This window comes from Choloepus didactylus, chromosome 4, assembly GCF_015220235.1.
Source record: "Choloepus didactylus isolate mChoDid1 chromosome 4, mChoDid1.pri, whole genome shotgun sequence".
Classification (NCBI taxonomy): domain Eukaryota; kingdom Metazoa; phylum Chordata; class Mammalia; order Pilosa; family Megalonychidae; genus Choloepus; species Choloepus didactylus.
The window spans coordinates 162311367-162335324 of NC_051310.1; the positions used below are offsets into that span (position 1 = coordinate 162311367).

Here is a 23958-nt window from a genome sequence, read left to right on the forward strand (position 1 = left end):
TTGAAAGCAGACTCTTGCTCCGGAGAAGCTAAGAGAGGACAAACACTCCAAGTGCAACTAAGAGTGACGTTTTTGAGGAACTGAAGCCTAGAGAGGAATGTCATGGGAGAAAGCCATTCTGAAACCAGAACGTTGGAGCAGATGCCAGCCACATGCCTTCCCAGCTAACAGAGGTTTTCCGGACACCATTGGCCATCCTCCAGTGAAGGTACCCAATTGTTGATGACTTACCTTGGACACTTTATGGCCTTAAGACTGTAACTTTGTAACCAAATAAACCCCATTTATAAAAGCCAATCTGTTTCTGGTATTTTGCATTCTGGCAGCATCAGAGTTAACATCTACATGTCCAACTTTCTTATTACCACTCAAGGCCCAAACCAGCATAATGTGCATCAGAAATGTTTTGTAATAGAGGTACTTTCAAAACACAATTATAAATCCTTTCACTAGGCATCAAAATAATATGCAAAAAATTCATTTTATTATTAGCCTTTTTCTCATATCCAATTAAGAAAAAAATTGATTATGAAGTGACATATTTTAAAAAACCTATATTTTTCCCATAATCTGGTCATACCTGGGTGAGAACTCATCTCACCAAAGAAAATAAGCACTGATTAATGTCAAACTAATAGATTTTGAGCAAAAAACAAAATTGAAAAACTTGTCTTAAGACTTTAACTTTCAAAGAATGCTTTAAAATTTTAAGATATTCAGCATGGTTAAGGAATATGATTAGTCTGGAAATTTAGTGAGTGCCTTTAATGTTTAAAAGTGAGGACTTTCCAATGGCATGATTCTGTACTTCCTAGCTACCATCACTTGCACTGTTTATGGCAATCTAGAAAGATGCAGTATGTGTCTCAGACAACAGAAGCAGTGATAAAAAAAAATTATTTACTGACTCATCACAGATAATGTGGTCAAAGAGAAAAGCGAAAGCACTGTTATACTGACAAAATGATAATTTTTCTCCATCTGTGGCAGATATATGAGAAGTCTGCTGTTCTGAATGATATTGGAATTTTACAGGCAAAATAAGAAAGTGAATTATTAAAGAGATGATTTTAAATAGAACATTTCAAAACTTTGGATATGATTGCTCAATTTGTTTTTAGAAGTTACCTAAAAACAAGAATAATTTCAAAACATAAAAAAATAAAAAAAAAAACCTTTAGATAAGAGCGTGTAATAGGAAAGAATGAAGGCATTTAGTCAGGTAAAACTTTTGAATATCCATTACATATTAGTGGCTTTCCACTTAGCTTCAAATATGTTTGTATGTTTGTAGAAGAAAAGTCAACACCATCTGCTCATCCATCCAAACCATCCCAACCGGAGTGAATTTTTGTTTCCTCACCATCTCACCTCCTAACTTGTCAGTGTAACTGGACACTGTAAACAATACCAACATGTTATATATTATATATATATATATATATATATATATATATGTATGTATGCATGTATATACGTATGTACGTATTTATAAAGCTTTGCAGCCCAGTTATATCCAATGATTAACTGAATTTACTTTTTTGTTGTTATCATTACAAATTTTAGTAGGAAAACTATACTTTCTAGTCACATTACATTCAATCTTAGGAATTGTTAGGGAAGCCAAGAACACACAGCAGCCATCTGCCAGTCCTCACCCATCCCCCCTCCTTTTCCCCTCTTGCTTGTTGTGTGCAGGTGCTTGTTATGTTTCCACTTGTGCTTGTTTGCTTGTATGTGTTTGCTATATTTCTATTTTGCAAGAAACTGCAGGCAGCTGGAGGAGTTGTTAAATCTTAATCTGTCCCAGTTGCTTACCAGAGCACGAAGGTTGCTCATTGGCAGGGCCCCCTCATCCTGGAGTGTATAAAAGCTCAGTACTCAGTCGGTGTGGGAGGCCCTCATCTCTGCTGTGAAGAGAAGAGTGCAGAGCTGCCATCCACTGAAACTGACCCGAGCATTTGGCCTCCTCAGAGAAACAGCCAAGGTTGCATCTATGCCCCTACTCTTTTGGATCCTTTGTGCTGTGCCATCAATAAAATGGTCATGTGCTGGGAGCCTCTGTTGTGCAGGAGACTATGTTCCCACTGTGCACTGTATAACAACTTGCTCCACAGGAATTTTAACCACCCTCATAGAATTATCAAAAATATTATCTAAAAGTTAAATGACACCAACCAATTTTTATAAAGTAACAACATCAAAACCATTTGTGACTGCTGGTTTGAAAATACCATTAAAAATAATAATAACCTTCCCTAGCCCATCTTGACTGCCTTCACTGTCTTTCTCAGGGTTTAAGTCCTAATCACTTGACAGCTGACTTTAAAAACTCTGAAATAACATGCTGCTTTACAAAATACTCAAATTCTTTTTTTGAACTTTATTAGCCTTCTTTCTTCTTGATTGGAAAAATATTTCCACTGATCAATGTATACTTTGAAAAAGTATTTGTGCTGTCTTGGTGATTTAAACTCTAACAATATGTTGTTTCTACTCTTCACTTAAGGATAGTAGTTTATTATATCCTTTTTGGGGTCATTTCACTCCTAAGTATTATAACTTTGAAAATTTCTTAGCCAAGAAAGTTGTTCTGTAATACTTTTTGTAATTATCTTATAAGTATATATGAGGAAATTGTGGTTGGGTATTTTATTTGTTTTGGTTTGGTTCTATCTCTGTTTTTTAAATGTCTAGTTCTGCAAGACTCTGATAAATGATGTTGATTATTCAGGATTCAATAACTCATTAAATCAGTTTTATAATTTAGGGTTTTCTGAATGTTATTAGGGGTTGAGTAGGTTTTAAGGGTGGAGGTTAGGAGTCCAATCAGTGTACACAAGGCATTCACAGACTTGTAGGAGCTAGTAGGAGTGGGATGCCAGGTTAAACATGGAACCCCAGTTAAATCTGAATTTCAGGTAAACAATGAATGCTTTTTTTAGTAAAAGTATATCCCATATATTCATTCCATGTTATATTTGATGAAAATATAACATAGGACATAAAAGTAATTTGTTTACAATTATCTGAAACTCACTGAAGAGGGTAGGGGGAAAAGATACTGAATTAAGTCACTTTGGAAATAAGTAGCATCTGTAAGCCTCAATGCAAAAGAAACTGCTCATAAGTGCTATACTCTAGTTGGTAAAGTTGTTTGCACAAGGGTACAGATTAACAATTCTGATACCACTATTCATGAGAACAGTAGACAAATCTCAGTTTAAGGATATGCTACAAAATACCTGGCCAATACTTCTCACACTGTCAAGGGTATCAAAAACAAAGAAAGTTTGAGAAACTGTTACAGACAAGAGGAGCCTTAAGAGACATGATGACTAAATATAATGTGGTAACCTGGAAGGGATTCTGGAACTGTGAAAGGCCACTAGGTAAAAACTAGGGACATCTCAATAAGGTAAGGAATTTAGCCAACAATAGTGTGCTGATATTGATTCATTAATTTTAATAAATGTACCATGTAAGATGTTAATAATAGGGGAAACTGGGTGTGGGATATTTGAGAACTCTGTATCATTGTCATAATTTTTCTGTAAATCTAAATCTATTCTAAACTTTAGTTTTAAAAGGTGACTTATAAAGCCATAGATTCTTTGCTGTGGGAATCAACAGAAGTACCAAATACTAACTAGAAAGTTCATGAATATCATCTTGTTCCAGTGTTGTTAATTTATAAAAAGAATATTTGGGGATGAAAAGAAGCAAACTATGTTTACAATTGTGATACTAGCCTAGATACAGGGAATATTAACTCATGGGAAGGCATGTGTGAGCTAAATCAGGAAAATTCAAATAATGGTAAATGAGACAGAATGATGAAAAGGAAAGGTTCCATAAAAGAATGTTAAGGGGGCACAAGAGTAGGATGGACCAAAGGCATGGAGGACCTAATGTTAAATGTTTTATATTTTATCGAAAAGATAAAAAGTTTTGTCAGTGAAAATCACCTTTCCAATTTCTTTTGATAAGAAAATTATCCTTAAATTACACTCTGAATCCAACCCATGCAATTTTAACCATTTCTGTCTGTTTGCCTTCAGAAAAGCCACTTGACCAAAGTAATAAGACTTACTTGAGAAACTAGGTTTTCTTCTGTTAGGTTTATTTCCCTTATTATTGGTCATCAGCCCAACCGAAACAGGGATTGACAAGTAACAGCTCTAAGACTGGATACTTGTCTTCGTGAATAAAGTTTTATTGGAGCACAGCCATGACCACTCATTTACATATTGCTTACGACAGTCTTCATGCTGCAAGAGCAGCACTGAGTAATTTCAACAGAGACCATATAGCCAGCAAAGCCTAAAGCCCTTTAAGAAAAAATTTGCTGGCCCTGCCTTAGACATTTTTTTTTTCCTTTACCAAAAAAATGACAGAAATCAAAACAGGGTAAATTGTATTAAAACATAGGTTTCCCTATGTTTATCTAAATATCTAGCATATTTCTTTTACATGGAGTTCTAACATTCTGTTTACTAAGATGAGGCATGCTAGTTTTCCAAACTTATTTTTTCTTTAACACTATTGCAGTAATCTCTACATTCTCAATGTTCTCTAAGAGGTCACTGAGAACTGCATCTTATTAAATTCAAGAGGGAGTTACAGATTTCTGGGCCACAAGATGTTCCTATATTTCACCATGCCAGAGTGCTAAATATGTTCTAAGGAGGAACTTCATGATTCATTCTTGTGTTCTTTCTCTACTAATATCTGCTTCAGTCTTTCAATGGTAATGACTTCCACATTATTTATAGACTCTGATAGGGCAATTTAGAACATAAGTTAATAGGCAAAAACATAATCTCTTCTCCATTAATAGCTTGACATGTGTGCACATTTATGATTACACATAGGTATAGAAGATATTGACCCTGACAAGATGGCCTTATCTCCCTCTTAGCTTGATGAAACTTTAGACAGTCTCCAGGCCCCTGAGCTTCCCTCTCATCCCAGTTCTTACACAATCCAGGTACTTTAGAGGCTCCTAAACATGTAGTTCTTTATCTCCCTTTCTTCCATCCTGGACCTTACAGACTCCAGGTCTGTAATTACTGCAAAGGAAAATAATCAGAACCAAATGGACCTACTTGCAAAATTAATAAATCACTCACCCATCCTGGTGATCAAATTCCTTTACTATTTTCCATCGCTTTTCCTTTAACCCTCTAGACCACCCTTAACTCTTAAAAAGCTCACTGACCTTTGTTACAACTGAGTTAATTTCTACTTTCTCTCCCCTACCATAATAGCTATGAATCAAGTCAACCTTTACTGTGTCACATGGTCTAGTCTAGGTTTTATCTTTTGAAAATATAATTATGGATATATAGATAAAGGTAGATGTTTATCTAAATATAGTGCATGCATATAATCACATAAATGTATATATTTACCTGTCTCCTTATCATCAGACAAAATAACATCTTTACATATTACCCTGTCTTGACTAGTTACTCTATTTAGATACACTGAATTACCATAACTTTGTGTTGGAAGTTTTCTTACATTTCTTTATTATTTCGAGAGGAATAGACACCATCTACCTTTATTGTGTATATAAAAAACAAAGACTATTTAAATTGGGGAGTACATCAAAATCTATTCACTACTATGTACAAATATTTTCTCATATTAGTCCATGGTGATTTTTGCCCAAACAAACAAGGCATCAAATTTCCTTTCTGGAAATACTTATTTTAATAACATAATTCACTTTTTACTCCCTTTACTTGAAGTTAGAAGCCTCTGTATGAGTTTTCTTTCCCTTTTCTCTTTGTCTGTAGCTCCCTGTTTGTTTAATCACAATGCATTTTGCTTAATATTTCAGTGCTGTTTATCAAGACGCCTTAATTTGATTGTTTCCTTTCATGTTTGTCTTCACCAGGTGTTTCTTGACTGGAGCACATTTCCCACATGATACAATTAAAGGTCTAATTAATGCCTATAAGGACATTGTTGCACAATTCAGCACCTAATTTTCTGTAGGGGGCATATTTAGGTGCTTAACTAGGTGGAACTTTGTGCCAAAGATTTCATTTGCATACAAAGCCCCTCTTATTTCTTTGTAAACACTTCTCAATACAGAAACAAAGCATGCATTCACATTACTTATACACATTTTGCTAGCAGGCAGAGGACTACAGAAATAAATATATCTAAGCAACATTTCATCAGAGAGAAACAAAAATCCTATTAGATGAGGTGTTGAAATATGAGGTCCATTTCTTTGGAGCAGTAAGGATAATACCCAGCATTTGAAAATAGAGGGAAAAAAAAAAAAAAAAAAACTACAAAAAACTGCATGAAAAACAAATGCTTTGAAAAATCACATCTGAGATGTAGAGGATCTTTTTAAAAAATGGCATCATATCGAGCACAAAAAGGAAAGCTAAATCACTACCCGGCAACTGCTGGCAGAGAGCTGGCCAGAAAGCAAAACTCATTGATCTATCTCAAGGCTACAAGGACTGGGAAGGGGACCATCTGTATGAAGGCAGAGGCAATGTTTCTAATCTCATTTCATTTCATTTTCAATCTACTTTAAAACACAAATGCTGTAAATGTGTTAGATATTATTACTAATGAAATGCCTGCTTGATTATCAGGACATTAAATCTAAGAAATATTGTATTTCACCCGTGATTTTCATAGAAGGGGATAAATTTTAGCCCAATTTCCACATCCTCCAAGCAAAAGCACTATGAGACAGTGAAAGGAGTGTAAAAAACTACAGAGGCAGACAGGACAGTCAGGGGCAAAGGCCCATCAGCTTCAAATACCCAGGAGAAGCAGGTCAGTCTCCTGGGAAACGGCAGGGGGGGTGGGGAACCAAACTCCTGCAAACAGGGGAACTCCAAGCAACTAACAAGCAAAAGCCCAGGACAAGACAGAGGCCCAGAAAGACACGGAAAACCCTGCACACTGGATTCACCTTGGGCAGACCTTCCTGATAGGAGGGGCTAACGCTCAAGAAAATTTCTATCTTATCACTAGCTAGCTACAAATCCAAGAAACAGACATCCCAAGGAGTAAAGCCCAGAATTACCATTTTAAATTATTGAAATGTACAATAAAAGAGTGCAAGACAAATGAAGAAACAGGAAATGATGGCCTATACAAAGGAAGAAGATAAAAATACAGAAAACATCAACCAAAAGAAGATGAGAGTGTGGACATACTGAAGAAAGCCTTTAAAAACTTATCTAAAAAAATGCTCAAGAAGATGAAGGAAAGAACAGAAAAAGAGCTAAAGAATATCAGGAAAACAATGAATGAACAATATGAGAGTCTAAATAGAAAGAAATTTTAAAAGGGAAACAAACAGAATTACTGGGGTTGAAGACCACAATAACTGAAGTCAAAAATGCCCAGGAGGGTTCAAGAGCAGATTAGAGCTGACAGAAGAAGGAAGCAGTGAACTTGAAGACAAGACACTTGAAATAGGTTAGGTTGAGGAACAGAAAGAAAAAAAAAATATTAGAAGTGAAAATAGCCTATGACAGCTATGGGACACCATCAAGCACACCAATATACGTCTTATGGGAGTACCAGAAGGAATAGAAAGGGAGAAAGGGACCGAAGGAATAGTAAAGAAATAATGGCAGAGAACTTCTCAAACTTAGCAAAAGACATGAATATGCACATCCAAGAAGCGCACATTAAACAGATTCAACATGAAGAAAAATAACCCTATCCTATATTGATTACTATCAAAAGCAAAGAACAAGGAGAGAATTCTGAAAGCTGCAAGAGAAAAGTAACAGGTTATGTACAAGGGAGTCCCAGTTTGAGCGCCATTTTCTTATCAGAAAACTATGGAAGTAAGAAGACAGCAGTTTGAAATACTTGGTGAAGGAAAACAACTGTCAGACAAGAATTTTTTACCCAGGGAAACACTCTTTCAAATATGACGGAGGGATTAACAATACTCAAATAGCAAAAGCTGAGGAGTTCATCACAACTAGACCTGCCATAAAAGCAATTCTAAAGGGAGTTATTCAGACTGAAAGGAATGGTCACAAGGCAGTGGTTCAAAACAGCATAAAGCAATAAATACCTGCAATAAAGGTAACCATTTGGGTAATTATAAATGCTAATAGTATTGTATTGTATTGTTTGGTATGTAATACCACTTCTTACTTCCTACAGGTACTAAAATGCAAATGCATAAAAAAGTAATGATAGATCTAGGTTTTTTGATATACAATTTAAAAAGATATAAGTGCTAACAAGTATAAAAAGTGGTGTGGGGACAGGGGTTTAGGAAAAGTATATGTGCATCCTATTGAAGTTAAGTTAAGATGAAATCAAATATGATACATACTTATGATGCTAAATTTTAACCCCATGGTAACCACAAGGAAAACAGATGAAAAATACACCCAGACAGAAATGAGAAGGCACTCAGTATGGTACAACACAAAAAAGCAAATAAATATTAAAGTAGGCTTTAACAGAAGTGAGGGGCTATTAGCAAATGACGTTAAAAAGTCCCACATTATCAGTAGTGACTTTAAATGTAAATGGATTAAACTCTCCAGTTAAATGCAGAGATTGGCAGAATGGACAAAAATAAAATGTACCCCAACAATACACTGTCTGTAAGATACTCATCTTAAAGTCAAAGATAGAAGTAAGTTGAAGGTGAAAGGATGGAAAAAAATATGCCATGCAAGTAGTTACCAAGAAAGAGCTGGGGTGGCTACACTAATACCAGATAAAATAGACTGTAAGTCATAAAAGGTTATCAGAGACAAAGATGGTCATTATATACTGATAAAAGGGATAATTCAACAGGAAGATGTAATAATTATAAATATCTCTGTGCCTAATAGCAAAGCCCCAAGATACGTGAAACAAATACTGACAGATTTGAAGGGAAATATTGATGGTTCTGCATTAATAGTAGGAAACTTTAACATTCTACTTTCAGTAATGGATAGAACATCTAATCAGAAGATCAGTAAGGAAGTACAGGACTTGAATGATACAGTAAACCAACTAGACTTATATATAGAACACTGCACACAATGAAAACAGAATGCACGTTTTTCTTCGATGTACATGGATCATTCTCCAGGATAGGCCATATGTTGCATCACAAAATAAGTATCAATAAATTTAAAAAAACTTAAAACATACAATGCATGTTTTCTGACCACAATGGAATGAAGATAGAAATCAACTAGGTCAGGGACAAAGGAAAAATTCACAAATATGTGGAAATTAAACAACATACTCTTAAAACCCAATGGTTAAAGAGGAATCAGAAGTGAAATTAGGAAATATTTTGAGGCAAATGAACATGAAAATCAATATACCAAAATTTATGGGATGCAGCAAAGGCAGTGCTGAGAGGGATATTTATAGATCTAAATACTTTCATTAAAAAAGAATAAAACTTAAAATCAGAGACCTAATCTCAAAACTGGAAAAAAACTAGAATAAGAAGAGCAAACTAACCCCAAAGCAAGCAGAAGGAAGGAAATAATAAAGTAAATTGGAGATAAATGAAACAGAAAAAAAAATAGCATCTATAAAACAAAAGTTGTTTTTTCACAAAGATCAATAAAATCAACCAACCTATATTTAGAGTGACAAAGCAAAAAAGAGAGAGGATGTAAATAACTAAAATCAGACATGAAAAGGGGGTCATTACTACTGATCCCATTGCAAGGAGCTTTTGAGCAAGGAACCTTGTATAATAGAACAGTTCAAATGCTCACAAAACTGGTTTTGCTCAAATGTTAATTTTCCATTAATCATATTTTTATGATCCCATCCAGATTTGACTACCCTTCCTATGAATTCTTATAGCGCTTTGTTCTTTTGTTCTGTCATGTTTTAAAATAATTAATGATCACTTCTTTTTCTTTATTAATAAGTTATATGCTACTTGATAGTAGAGTGCATGTCTTATTTACCTCTCTAACCTACAAAACACTTTGTATTTTGCTTTTATTTTTATTTTGTTTTGAAATAAGTAATGCATTATATGTTTCAAAAAACACTTAACATGAAAGGATATATATTGAGACGCCATGGTGTCACCCTACCCATCCACCTTGTTTCCAACTCTTTCCCTACCTCTATAGATGACCATTTTATTAGTTTATGGGTGCATAATTAAAGTGAAGGTATTCTCCATGTACTTGTTTTATTGAAGAAGTAGTTTGTATTTTCCCTCTCTCTCTCTTTTTTTTTCCTTTGTGGGTCTCTAAGATTTCCAAGGTGAACTAGGAAGATTTGGGCATAAGTTGCTGTTCTGTTCCTATTGGACCTGGATGTCACCATCTAACACTTTGTAAAACAGTGGATGAGTTTAAGGAGAGGTTTTCAAGTTGTTACCACTCAGTCATCTTCTTTTAGGAACTCCCTACTGTAAAAGCTATTTTCAGGGAACACTGGTCAATTAGAAACAAAGTACCACTTTATTAGTCTCTGGGGAAGTACTCAATGTCCCCTAATCCAGAACTTCTGTACGCTGGATTTGGACACTGCGGTTCAGGCTGAATTCTCTTTCTTTCTCCTTCTTTCCACAATTCAGATAGCCCAGTATTGTAAGCAAACTCCTGCAGCAACAATTCACTCTATTTTAAGTGACAGACAGAGAACAGATAGAAGGAGAGGATGGAGTATATGGTCAGTTTCTACCCAACTGAGTTTGCTGCATGTGGGACATAAAGCATAAGAGGAAAAGTGCACATGGGTTTTGATATCTGTGGTGGTTTGAAGCTGTGTGTACTGCAGAAAAACATGTCCTTAGATAGAATCCATTCTTGTGGATGTGGACGCATTGTAAGTAGGAACTTTTGATGAGGCTACTTCAGGTAAGGTGTGAACCACCGCAGACTGACTGAGTCTTAATTGTCTTACTGGAATCCCTCATTAGAGAATGGAATTCAGGCAAAGAGAGAGAGAGAGACAGAGCGAGCCATGGAAGCAAAAAGCCAAAAGCAACAAAACCTGGAAAACCTGGAAGGGAAAGGAGAGACAAGCTGGTGCAGCCATGTGCCTTGCCATGTGGCAGAGCAGCCAATGATCACTGATAGCCAATCTTTAGGAAGAAAGCATCATCTTGATGATGCTTTGATTTAGACATTTTCTTAGTCTCAAAACTGTAATCTAATAAATTCTCATTACTGAAGCTGAACCATTTCATGGTATTTGCTTTAAGCATTCTAGGAAACTAAAACAATATCTAAGGAAAAGTGACTAACCATCTAGTGAAACATGGCTGATCTTAGAGATCAGGTTTTGTATGAACTAGTAAGAAGATGGACAACAAGGAAGAAGCTTGGGAAAGACAATGGAAATGTAAAACTTGTATCTTCCACTGAAAAATGAAGAAATGTGGGAAGAGAGAGATTTTGCCTTCGTTACCACCTGGCACACAGTAGATAGTGAAAAAATATTTTTTAAATAAAATTAATTATTGATATATTTCAACATTTGTATGTATGAGGCATTTTGGAAAGTCTCTTCCCAAGACTGGTAAAATAACCTTTCAATAATTAATCCAAGAACTTAATTTCTATGTAAATTTCCTCCACTGGTATTTGTTCATAAATGCTTCTTAATTAATTGCACCATGGACATAGACCACCTAAACTCAATAGTTTCTGTCTAAGTCCTGCCTTAGTAGAGCTATGCTTTATTTTTGGGGTTTCAAATTCAGGTCCTCTTATAGGAAAATTCTGATTAAGAAGTTAAAAAAGGGAAAGGGGGACTCATTTTCAATAGAAGAAATACTTTTTTAAAGCTTTTAAAGGCAAATTAATATGATTATGATTCATCTTCATAATTTTGTATATAATCAACAATTGGTCAATGTCCACAAATTATAAGAATGCCTTCATATTCATCTTATAAAATTATGTTTTCTCTATCCTTCTTACTACTATTTAGTAGAAAAGTATATCAAAAAAAAAACAAAAAATAAAAATTAAAGTCACATACAGAAATGTAATTTCTCATTTGGATAGATTCAATACACACCCACGTTTTAATGGGCTAAATCTATGATAATAGCATCTGGTATACTCTGTTTGGCTTTTGTTGCACAGACTGGTTCCCATCCAGTCCTGTTAATGTGTTGTTCTGCAGGCTGAGTGAAACTAAGCAACAAGGCAGAGGGCCCTAATATGAGGTGGAACTGCCAGGGAGGCCTGTGGGAGCACAGATGGTCATAAACAGGAAGATTGTCCTGCCTGCCAAAGTTAAAGGTGAGATCAGTCTGAAAAAGAAACATAAAAAATAGAAACTACCATATTTGAGCATTTATTTTTTGTCAATATGGATTTCAACAGCCTGGTTTCAAAGATGAGGAGGTTCAAATGCAAAGCGATTCATCCAAAATCACACAGCAAGAAAATGGCAGAGCAGAGACTTGCGTCCAACAACTTTGCATTTCAAAACCCAAGCCCTTTCTTTTCTCCACGCTGGCTCTCAACTAGCAGACTCTACAATAAGCTGTTTCCATTTGGAACATGTGATGGTTTGTGAAAAACAGATATGTAGTTGGGGAGCTTAAAAAAACACTAGGTTCAGTTGGTTGTCTATAGGATTTCAAAATCACATATCCAAAAATGAAGTCAACATAGTTTCCCAAACTTTTTTCCTCCTTCTTCCCTACTTTACAAACAAAAACCATAATGTCACCCTTCATTCCTCCCTCTCCCACATCACCCTTTGTACATGCATCAAATTCTATTCAAAAGTCTTAAATAAATCTCAACTCCAGGCACCTATCATTATCACCACTTAACTACATTAACAAATCATTTCCTCTGGATTACTACAATAATATCCCAGATGTCTCTTCCTAACTGGTGTCTTTCCCATGCTCACCCCACGCCCAGGATGAGTTTTTTTTTTTTTGTTTTTTTGGTTTTCCCATAAGTTATTTTATTGACACTTTTTTAATTGTCACAAATAGGTGGAATTCAAAGGGAAAGTAAGGTGTTGAGAATGTAGATAGAAAGGCGGTACTAATGAGGTTATAGAGCATCACCTTAGGTGTTAGGCAGTATGAGCATCTGATGGGTCTTTGAGGAAACAGGAAAAGGGGGAAATCTAATAAAGAGAAAGACAAGCTTAAGGGAGATAAAAGACCATAAGATGCAGTCTCTTCTTGGAACTGCAGTAGAGGGTCTAAATGAGGTCATAATTTCATCCTTTAGAGGATCATAAGGTCTCTGAGGCAAGAAGAAACAATTCTTCAGAGAGTTACTAGTGCCGCAGAATGAATTTGTAGATTTGGAGAATCATTGACAAGTGAGTAATAAGAGTTATATTTAGGTTTTGGCAGGTGGGCAGGGGTGGTAATAATATCACAGGTTGCCTTTTCATCACAGCTACTACATGCCACGAACCATACTATGCTCTTTATAGGATGATTCTTAACCATTACAGCAACACCCCAAGGTAGGAATTATCATTATTCCAGTTTCACAGAGGGGCCCAAGATTAAGGATCTTGTCCCAGGTTATGTAGGTAGAGAGTGGCAATCTTGGGTTCCTCTCCCAACTCTGCCAGGCTCTGAAGTCTGTTTCCCACATCCATACTTCTCCATGCTACGAATTTCACGACTTCTCCATGCTACAAATTTCATAGGTGGTGGGTGAGAGTGACTTGGGAGTTTACAAGGTTCCAATGAGAGTTAAAGAATAACAAGGAGATTCAGGTCTGAGCAGGATATTTAAAAGTTTTACAGGAGAATTATTGGAATCTGCCTCCTAGATTTCCAGGGAATGGAATGGAAAGAAGGACTATATTAGGGGGTGATTTTGGTTTGGGGAATTTTTTTGAGGGAAGGGACTGGCAGGGAGAGTCAGGCCCTGGGGTGGAGCTTAGGCAGCGATCCCATAGTTGGGGTGGAGCTGGGGCTTGACGTCGCAGACCATGCCAAGAAGCTGAACCAGGACGCAGGACGCACTCGCGGTTTCTCTGCTGGAAGGAAGCTCTGCATTCCCTGCACCTGGCGCCTTGTTGCCGGCTCCACCTCCGCAGATAGTTTCCCCTGGGAGCCCATGGCTGCCTGCTGCTTGCTCTGGAATTCCTGCTCTGGCTCCCTGCAGTACTGCTCCACCTCGATCTGGGCTTCCTCTTTTGCCTGCTTCAGTCGGAGGGCCTTCCTCATTCCGGCATCTGCCATCTCCTCAGCCGCCTGCTTCTCAGCTTGCAGGAGCTGCTGGATGCCCTGAGACGGACTGGTCATTTCTCTCTTTATGGGCAACGCTGATGCTGTTGGAGATGCTACCAAAGTACCAGATGGCTCCCACCCTCCTGTATAATGCCGCAGTCCTCCACTACCCCTGGGTCTTAATGCTCCCCTACAGAATGAGTTTTAATGCTGGTCTTATCATGTGACTCCTCTGTCTACAAATCCTCTGGATTCCTCTCCAGAGAAAACCCAAATTGTATGATGTATAACAAAGAAGAAAACTTTTCTCATATTCTCCGGTATAGGAAGAAAAGCAAATTCAATGGTTTAGGAGAGGAGATGATCATTCAGAATTGGACATGCTTAATTTGAAGTGCTTTATGGGATATCCAGTTAGAGCTCTACTGCTGTCATTTGGAGATAAGTATCTTCACTGGTCTTTTCTTTCAAATAAGAAAGAAATCAGGCCAATTTATTGACAGAAAAATACTAGTATCATTGCATCACGCTTCTCAGGAGTATTTATTCTCATTAAAATTTGGATAAAATATTAATTCATACCAATAAAGTAATTTCAAAATGTCAAACCTCAAGAACAATGGAATTGAATTGGAAAGATATTTTTAAAGGGTGGATCTTTGTCCTCAAACAATGCTGCTTGTGTATTTCATACATGTAGTAAGATGCGCTGGTCTTAGAGAAACGGCTGGAAAATTCAGGGTGACTAAAACATGCAAATCAGTAGAATTTTTGCTGGAGGGTAAGTCAGAGAATTGCCGTTGAAGTAGCCTGTATATGCATATATCATTGGTGACATCTTTAGCTTTGTTAATTTCTGTTTGAGATAAATGCATCTGCTCATATCTCAAAAAAACTAGAATCACAGAGCCATGACTAAGATATTTTACAGATTCTCTCCAAGGACTTTAAAAGACAAAACAACAGGAAATTTACTAAATCCATAAAGCTAACCTGGAGAAAAGGTTAAGCAAACTTGAAAAGCTTCTAAAAACCTCTTTACAGTCTGCAAATTTTGATAAACAATGTCATAACTTTGCCCACCTATTTCTAGAGGTATGATTCGTTGTAATGATCCCTGTGTTAAACAGGGTTTATAAGAGGTGCTAATTCTTGTTTCAGAATATAATATATCTCAGAATTTTATTCTCCATTGACTATTCAGCTCTAAATACTTAAGAAGCAGAGCATCTCTTCTAGGAAAAACTGAACAAAAAAATATCTGACCAGATAAAAGAGAATGCTGGGATTTCAATTTAGAGGGAAGCACCACTGAATTTGGTTCACAACTATGCACACATCTCCTAAGGGCTACCTACGATATCTCTACCGCAGATTGTTTCTCTCCTAAATCATCGATTAAATAGAGGGCCCCAGGCATTGTGGTGTAAACCTTGAAGCTTCACTGCACTCAGACTCTGAGAGGCATCATTTCATGGTTCAGTTAACAACAGAAGTTAAACTCACGCCATTACTTGACTTGCTTAAAATGTACCCTTCTCATGTTTTAAGCTCTCCTATCCCATATATTTGCAATTATTTGGCCGTTAGCATTCTCCTTGAAAGTGTCCTCCTCTGTCTATTTCTCCTCTTGTTCCTTATGACATTTTTTACTCCATAGCTCCTAGCTATCCCTCAACCACAAAGGTAGTTGAAGCAGCATCCAAAAATACCAGCTCCCAGGAGCTGTTAGCTCTGTGCTTAGAGTATAAAACAAGTCTCAAGCCTGGGTAATAACTGAATTCATGAATCTCAATTCCCAGATGACATTAATAGCAGCATAGAGCAGGAAGCCGAGTTATGTTAATTTCTGCAGGTAATGCGTGAAAGCAGATAGGGAGAGCTTGAAAGGTCAACATCTGCTGTCATGCAGGCGTGCTGCAAAATGTGATTGGCCAGTAAATGTCAACAACATGTTCTAAAATCTACATGCCACCCTTTCAATTTAATCTTAGCCTGCAGCCCAGCTAACAATCATGCAGCATGTTTCAAAAGCCCTTGAGTTCTAAAATGGAATTGTATGATTGCATTCCCATGGCAATAAGACACCTGTAAATTACAAACTTGTCATTTAATCAGCATAAATGTAGGGAGTTTGTGCAACCACTATGAATTTCTTTTTGTATCTATTTTCAGTGGAGGCTGAAGACCTCTTAATGATTATATACCATAAAGGACTGCAGGTCTAACTGTTGCCATGGTATTAGGCACTTCTTTTCTTTTAAAGAAGTGAATGGAATATAGAGCAGATAACAAATCTAATTGATTGTCCTCTGCTCAACATGGCTATATTTTATGTTCTCTCCCTTTTGTGCTCATCCTCCCTTTCACTCCAGATTGGATTCACAGGTATACATTTGTTCAGGGACAAGAATGACTCTTTTACAGAGCAAGCCCTCTGCCCTATGAAAATGAATAAATATAAAATGATCTGCTTTGAAAAAAAATGTCTATTAACACAAAAGTGTACCTGTAAAGAGCATATAGGAAAAAATTACATTAACCAAATGACAGATGCAAACTGTCAGATTAAATCAGTGAGGATAAAGACAATAGGTGCTTGTCAAAAAATACTGAACAATTTTCAAAACCATAGTGTCTGGGGTATGCATAAGAAGTATTCTTTGGTTAACTGTGAACTAATTTACTGACTGTCAAACTTTCTAGATAGTCAAATTAATCAATTATCAACATATTTGTTTGGTAACAGGGTTTTTAAATTATCATTGATTTTTATTGATATGTATTTACTAACAAGATGCCATTCACAACTCAAACTACAAAATTAAGTATAATTGACTTATATTTTCACAGTATTTTCAAATTAATCAAAAATAGAATTTTTATAGAGGTGCTTTAGCTTCAATAATTATTTTGGACAGTATTAAAAGAACTTGGCTACAGAGTATACATTCTATCCCCACACACATTTATAATTTGAATATTGAATTTTCTGGATGTAGCAGAAAAATGGCCCTGATAAATGCTATGGAATTATTTCTGACATAAACATTTAAAGAAGAATGAACTTACTCATTTTAGAGACTTGCCCAGAGCAATATGGTATGGACCCTGGCTAGAACACAGATATTCTGGCTCCTCATTCAGTGCTCTTTCTAAAACTCAGAGTACAGGTGATGTTTTTGCATCTCTCCAAACAAAATTAAATAAATAAATAATAGTAATTAAGACATATTTTTCTTTCTCTATAAAGGGATTGGATACAGGTACACATCCCCTGAATTGCTGCTAATTATCTAAAGTTACTTGGGAGATGCACAAATATTGTGCTTATATGTAATACGTAAAGTACTGCTGTTAGGGCTTGCAAAGTTTTTATTTTAAAACATAATGTTTTAGGAAGGATCACACAATTGAAAAGACTGAATTGCTACATAATAATACTTTGGTTTTATTGGCAACTTAAGATCTGCCTAACAGTGAATGCATAAAATGTCATTTCCTTTGCATCAGTGATGATATGCTATTAACGGTGTTTCCCTGGTTAAAGATGCCCACCCTTTTTCTGCTCAAATGTTTGTTAAGAACATAGAGTCCTGGACATATCTTTTGACTTTCTATGATGAACTAATCAGGAAGGCTTTCAACAATGAAAAGAAAGCTATTCATACAAGTCTAGGGGTGGGAAGCTGACTCCCTAATGTTTGCTATAGGACCCTAGGCAAACTGGACAGCACTGGTTCATCTTACCAATAAGGATTTCACCACCTGTCCCCGGCCACCTAACAGGGAGATGCTTCCATGCTTAAACCAGTGGTTGTGACATTGTGCAGATACTACATATAGTTTAGTGGATCAATGTAAATAATATTGCACTTTACAGACACCTTAATGTTGGAGCCATATATGGGACAGAAAGTGAATAGGACCAATGACCATTATATGATGGCATCAGCAAAGTATTGTCTAAAAGGAACCAGATACAGCCATAGCATTCACCCTAGCAATACCTCTTTGACTTTGGTTTTCAGCAACCAGCTCATTGATTCAGGGGAGAAGGGACAAGATTAACACTTGACATTAATATCTAAGAAGATTTAAAGAGGGCCTCTTTGAAACCATAATCAAATAGCAATGGTTAAAGAAGTCCTGTGCTCATTCAGTGTTTTGGGGAGTTCACCAATACTGATGCTGTCATCTCAGGAGCTACATTTGAGTTTCCATCTTGCAAGCGAAGTATTATGTTCAATACAATCTCCTCCAAACTGGAATCTTTTGTAAAACATTAAAAACTAGACACCAGGACTTAGATTTATGTCCTCACTTAAGATTTAACCTCAGGGCACCTCCAGGGACCCTCCTACAGACAGATAGGCAGCATAGAAAATCATATCATTCTAAGAGTGTTTGATCACCATGCTGCTTTCCCTTTTCCACACTGTGTTAATCACATGGAAAACTTATCAATGCAGCTTTTACAGAATGAATTGGCAAATATAAACTTTGAATGATTCTAGATAAAGCACAGTAACATGTCCAATCACTCTTCCAAATGAAAAGGTTCACCAAGTCCTATTAGTCAATTTTTAGTACAAAAGGATGTTCAGAAACATGAGTATCATTATTCCTTTTATGCAAAATGAAAAGAATTGGAAATAATTCTTCTGAATTTTTGACCTTTAAAAGAGTTTTGGGCAATCTTCTTTTTAAAAAGTATGAAAGTCTGCCAGCTATTGAAATTGCTAGATATACCTTATTTGGTCTTCTTCTGAAGCCAAATGCTTATTAAACCTAGTCCAAAATATTTTCAAGGTAATAATTGCCATAAACTGCCTCATATGTCATACATTGTCAATTCTTTCCCACATGCTGGTGATTCCTAAATTTGTATCATTACCTCTTTGTTTCAATTCCATATTATAACATCCACAAGAAATCTGTCTCTAGATATCCTTCAGGAACTTCAAACTCACTACATGTAAAGTGAAATTAAGTATGGTTTATTTCCTTCTCCTTTATTTGTTGCTTCACTTACTGGTATTGGCTTAGCTTAAGGCAAGAAACTGGAGTCATCTCTGCCTCCTTCTTCAAGATCATACCCCAGATATGAAAGGTAGGCAATATTGACATCAGAAAGCCCTTTATGACCTACACCCTTTTCTCCATTCTCCAGCTTTAGATCAGCCTGTATTACGGTACAGAGACCTAACAGAGAGAGATTAATTCCCAGACTTTTGCAATAACCCCTGGAAGAGATGAAAAATTAACCAGTAAAACACAAATATTTTTATGGTATAAAAATCCTTACCATATTGCTGAAACAATATCATAAGTGCATGGAAACATCAAAGGATTCTCCATGCAGAGAATGAATATAGAATAACTAAACTAGTATAATCAATAAGTGACACAGACTGTAAATTTATTATGTAATCATGCAGAAACCCTTTAAAGTGAAGGCAGGGGCAATCATATTCCAGTAACCACATGCTAAGTAAAGGAAGGAAGAGAATATCTCCCAGATTATAGTCATCACAGACTTTTTTCAAAGTCCTTGAGTATTTTAAAACTAAAAACCAAGTCATAACCTTCATTATAACCTCAATAACTGATGACCACCATCTCATGGCTGGAGTTCCTGGCATTCATGGTAAGTACTAGATAGCAATTCAAGTAAAGGAGTTTGTTGTGTTGTTTCTCTAGCTTCATTCTGTAACACCCACATTTCTTGTTTCTCCCCCACTCATCATTCTTCTTCCTCTGAAATTCACCAGAACTGTATCTTTTCAGAATTATTTATCCCTTTCTTTTCTTTCATCCCTATCTCCCTAATGTTGTTTCTTATGGTCTTTTGTTATCAGTCAATGTTATACACTGGTTTGGAAGTCTACAATCATAGAGGATAAGAGATGAATCTTTACCCAAGCAATGTAAAATATTTCTATTTTACTGAAGTTTCCTGTATATTAGGCAGGAGGAGAATGGATTTTGAAATAAGAAGTCTTTTTGGCAGTCAATACCATGTATGAAGTTCATGTTCCACTGCATCTATTATTGGCTCTTGTTAACACACTTTCTGAAGAGTAGCAAGAGGAAGTTAAGGCCAGACATGTCTAAACATGAACAATGAGATCAGGAAATTCAGCCAGAGGGTTAAGGTACTGTTTCCACCTCATTTTAAAAAAACATCTTGAAATATAAGGAGACTAGTGTTAGGTGAACAGTTCATAACAAATGTAGTTATTTGTAACTGCTTTATATAAAGTTATTCCACGATGACACCAGCACCAAAGTTGAGATGAAAGAAGAAATCTGGCCATATCTCTTCCTTTTAAATGTATCATTCTAAAGGATAAATAAATTAGTTCACACCCACAATTTTGTCTCTTAGATCTCTTTATTTAGAGTGTATAAAAAAACCATCCATTTTCCCATTTTTTTGTCAGCCCATTATACATTTCAATTTATTTTTCACCAAATGGAATATCAATTTTTTAATAAACTAAATTGTGATATTGTAGAATTTGACGTCAAATTTGTCTCTCACACAAACATACACATGCACACACACTGGCCTCATATGAAAGAGCAATAATCCTATATTAAAATATCAAAGTACTATAAGCTATACTTTTAGTCTACTACAGTTTAGAAACATTTCAAGAATCCTGTCTCCTTTCCCCATCCAGCAGGGAAGATTGAATGGGTCTCCTAACTATACTGATGATAAGAAGGCAAAGATAAACCAGAGAAGTCATTCTTGCCTTTAGGGATTCACCTGGTAAATTGCTGCTTAAAGAGTGCTGTCAATAAGTTAACTTCTTTACTGTCGGAAGCAATTCTCCACTGGCAGTGAGATGGACAAGATGACCTAATAGATCTCTTTTCATCTCAAGATTCAAAGTTTCTTTACAAGGAATTGTAACTGGAGAACAGAAACTGTGTTTAGGGCCTATCCACAACTCTTTTTTACTGTAAAAGAAACTGTGTTTTCTTTTATTTCTTTAGTGAATTGGTTTGAATTCTCTAAAGATGATCTTTTACTCACATATTGTATTACTGTATTTATTTTTCAAATAATGGCAATGGTTAAGAGATATTCCAGGGCTTAATAATACAGGATGGAGATGTCCTCTTGCACTCTTGTTGTTTTCTAGCACCCATATTAACTTAAATGGAAGATTTCGCCCCTCCATTTCTACAGCTTTTAGTCAGCAGATAGATTTAGTGAAATGGTTCAAAGCAAAACAGGCTTGGTTTGTAAATCTGACTCCTCCATTATCAGTCATGTGACCTTAGTCAAGTAATATTACCCTCTTTCTGCCTCAGTTTTCTTATCTGTAAAGTGGGTATAACAGCAGCACCTATGTTATGGGGCTGTTGTGAGGATTAAATGAGTAATATATTTATATATGCATGTGTGTGTGTATATATACATGTGTGTGTGTGTATATATATATGGCATAAGAGTACCTGATTTAGTAACATTAAATAAATAAATAAATAAATAAAAATAGTACCTGATACATGGTAAGTACTCTGTAAGTGTTTTATACTGTTGCAGTTATTATTACTATTATTACTGTGGTTCTTGTTAAATATATTGCTCTTAAGAATGTTGAAGTATTCTATAACTATATACATAAAAATAAATCAGTTTCACAAGCCATTCCACATTACCTAGATTCCACATTAGAAGAGTAATTGAGTAGTTTTTGAATTATCCTTGGTATATCAGGTGGTGATATTGGAGAAATAGGAAAATTACAAATCATAGAGGATTTTGTAATTTAAACAATGAAGTTACCTGCATGGTGAGGGAAATGTTAAGTGTGTGACACCATTGTTGCCCCCACATCATGGTGCTTCTCAAACAATGTGAACTTACTACGGACATCAATGCAGTTTATGTGGAGGACAAATAAGATTATGCTGGTTTTAAAATGCTTATGTGTTAAGATATTTGCTGGATGGATTTTCATTAAGTATTTTATTTATAATTAATATCAAAACTTTTCACACGTGTTTACTTTAAGTTTAGTAGACAACCAGAACTGAAATTTCACTACCTCTCTGAAGTCTTCCTCACCAGCTCTAGTGGGAATGTGGCTTTCATTGAATTCTCAGAGCTCACTAAATCCCCAGGTGCATAAGGTATTTATAATATCATCTTGTTGTTTAAGGACTGAGATATCATTCAGGTAGACCATGAACCACTTATGAATAGTTATGTTTCCACAATCTTTGTAATCCTGAGCATCTAACACATTGCTTGGTATAGAGTAGCCTCCTACTAAAAGTTTGCTGAATAAATGAATGAATGTCATTTTCCAAGCAAAATTTATTTTTAAGGCTACTTCTTCCCCCACTATGATGAAGACATGGTCCTCTGTCTATACACTATTTATTATTGAGGCAGAAAAAAGTGAAATGGTATCATATGACTTAGTAAATATGAATTTATGTTATAGAATTGGAGCTTGCCTTTCAGCTTCTTCAACTGTCACAAATCCAATATATAATCATGTTTCCAGTACTTAACCCTGGAAATAATTTCTGCTGCTGCTGTATCATTTGATGTTGTACAATTTTTTCTCAAAACAATTGAATCAGAGATTTTGATATGTATGGACAAAGTCAAATTGTTATTAAATGTATTTCATGCTGAATAAAATATCTTAAATGAATAATTTATATTTTCATTGAATTTCCTTATTATTAATGGTCATCAGTTTACTATAGCCTAAGATTATTTTGCTGATCTACTTGAAAGCTAAAATTGTAAGAAAAATTATTTTTGTTTTAATACCTCTTTTCCTTTACTATCAAACATTCAAGGAAGGATTCTTTGAAGGTGCAGATAATTAATATATATTTATACATCCCGTCTTCTTTGAGAAGAAAGCAAATTTCAAAATAAGGATTTGGATGAAGACCCTGAGATTTGAAATGTATACAAATAGAATTCTTCTCAGACCAGGTACTTCAGGAAAAAAACAAAACAAAACAAAACAAAAATGCCTGAGAACAATCATTCGATCTTTGCCTCCAAGGAAATAAAATTACAACCTCAGTCACCTAATCTAATAACTTCTCAGTCCTTTCATAGGTTCATCTTACAAGTGTACTGGTTTTACTCATTTTCATCCTTTTCACTGATTCTTTTTTAGCCTCTGATTTCCTATTGATATCTATTGAAAAGTGCACTACTGCAATTGTATCGTTAAACTTTTCTATAATGCTGCTTGTCTCATTTCCTCTCACTGATCCAAAACTACATGTCAAGTCAATGGAGCAAAGTCAGTTTAATTCTTGCCTTGACTTGGTTACCTTCGTTCTTCATCAAGCAGCTGCAATTAGAAAACACAATACCTATTTCCTTTTTAAGGTATAATTAGATGAGTAATTCTTATGAAGATCTACTTATTATGGATTCCTTTCAACTTTTCATCTTTCCCCCATTGTCCCTGCATCCCACTTTACTCCCCCCAAAGTTAACCACAACAGAAGTGGGACATCTGCTCACACAAACATTTAGATTGCTAATGATTCTTTCTAACATCTGTTACACTGCTACTGAACAGTTGTTGTTTCTTTAAGGAGGCTCAAGGGACAAGGCCTATGTCACCTTAATAGTGGGTACTTTTTGAAAATAGTGAGCCCTAAACCTCTGGGAGCCATCCAAAAGTGCAATTGTGGAGATACATAAACTTAGCGCTTCTGGTCTTGCATTCCTTCTTCAGCCATTGCAGGATCTGTGACTGGGCACTTTGTGCCTGGCAATTGTAATACTT

At 35.8% G+C, this 23958-nt stretch overlaps 1 pseudogene; it reads right to left on the minus strand.

The window, feature by feature from the left end:
- Positions 1 to 13871: 13871 nt before the first annotated feature.
- Positions 13872 to 14239, minus strand: LOC119533505 (annotated as a pseudogene).
- Positions 14240 to 23958: the final 9719 nt, after the last annotated feature.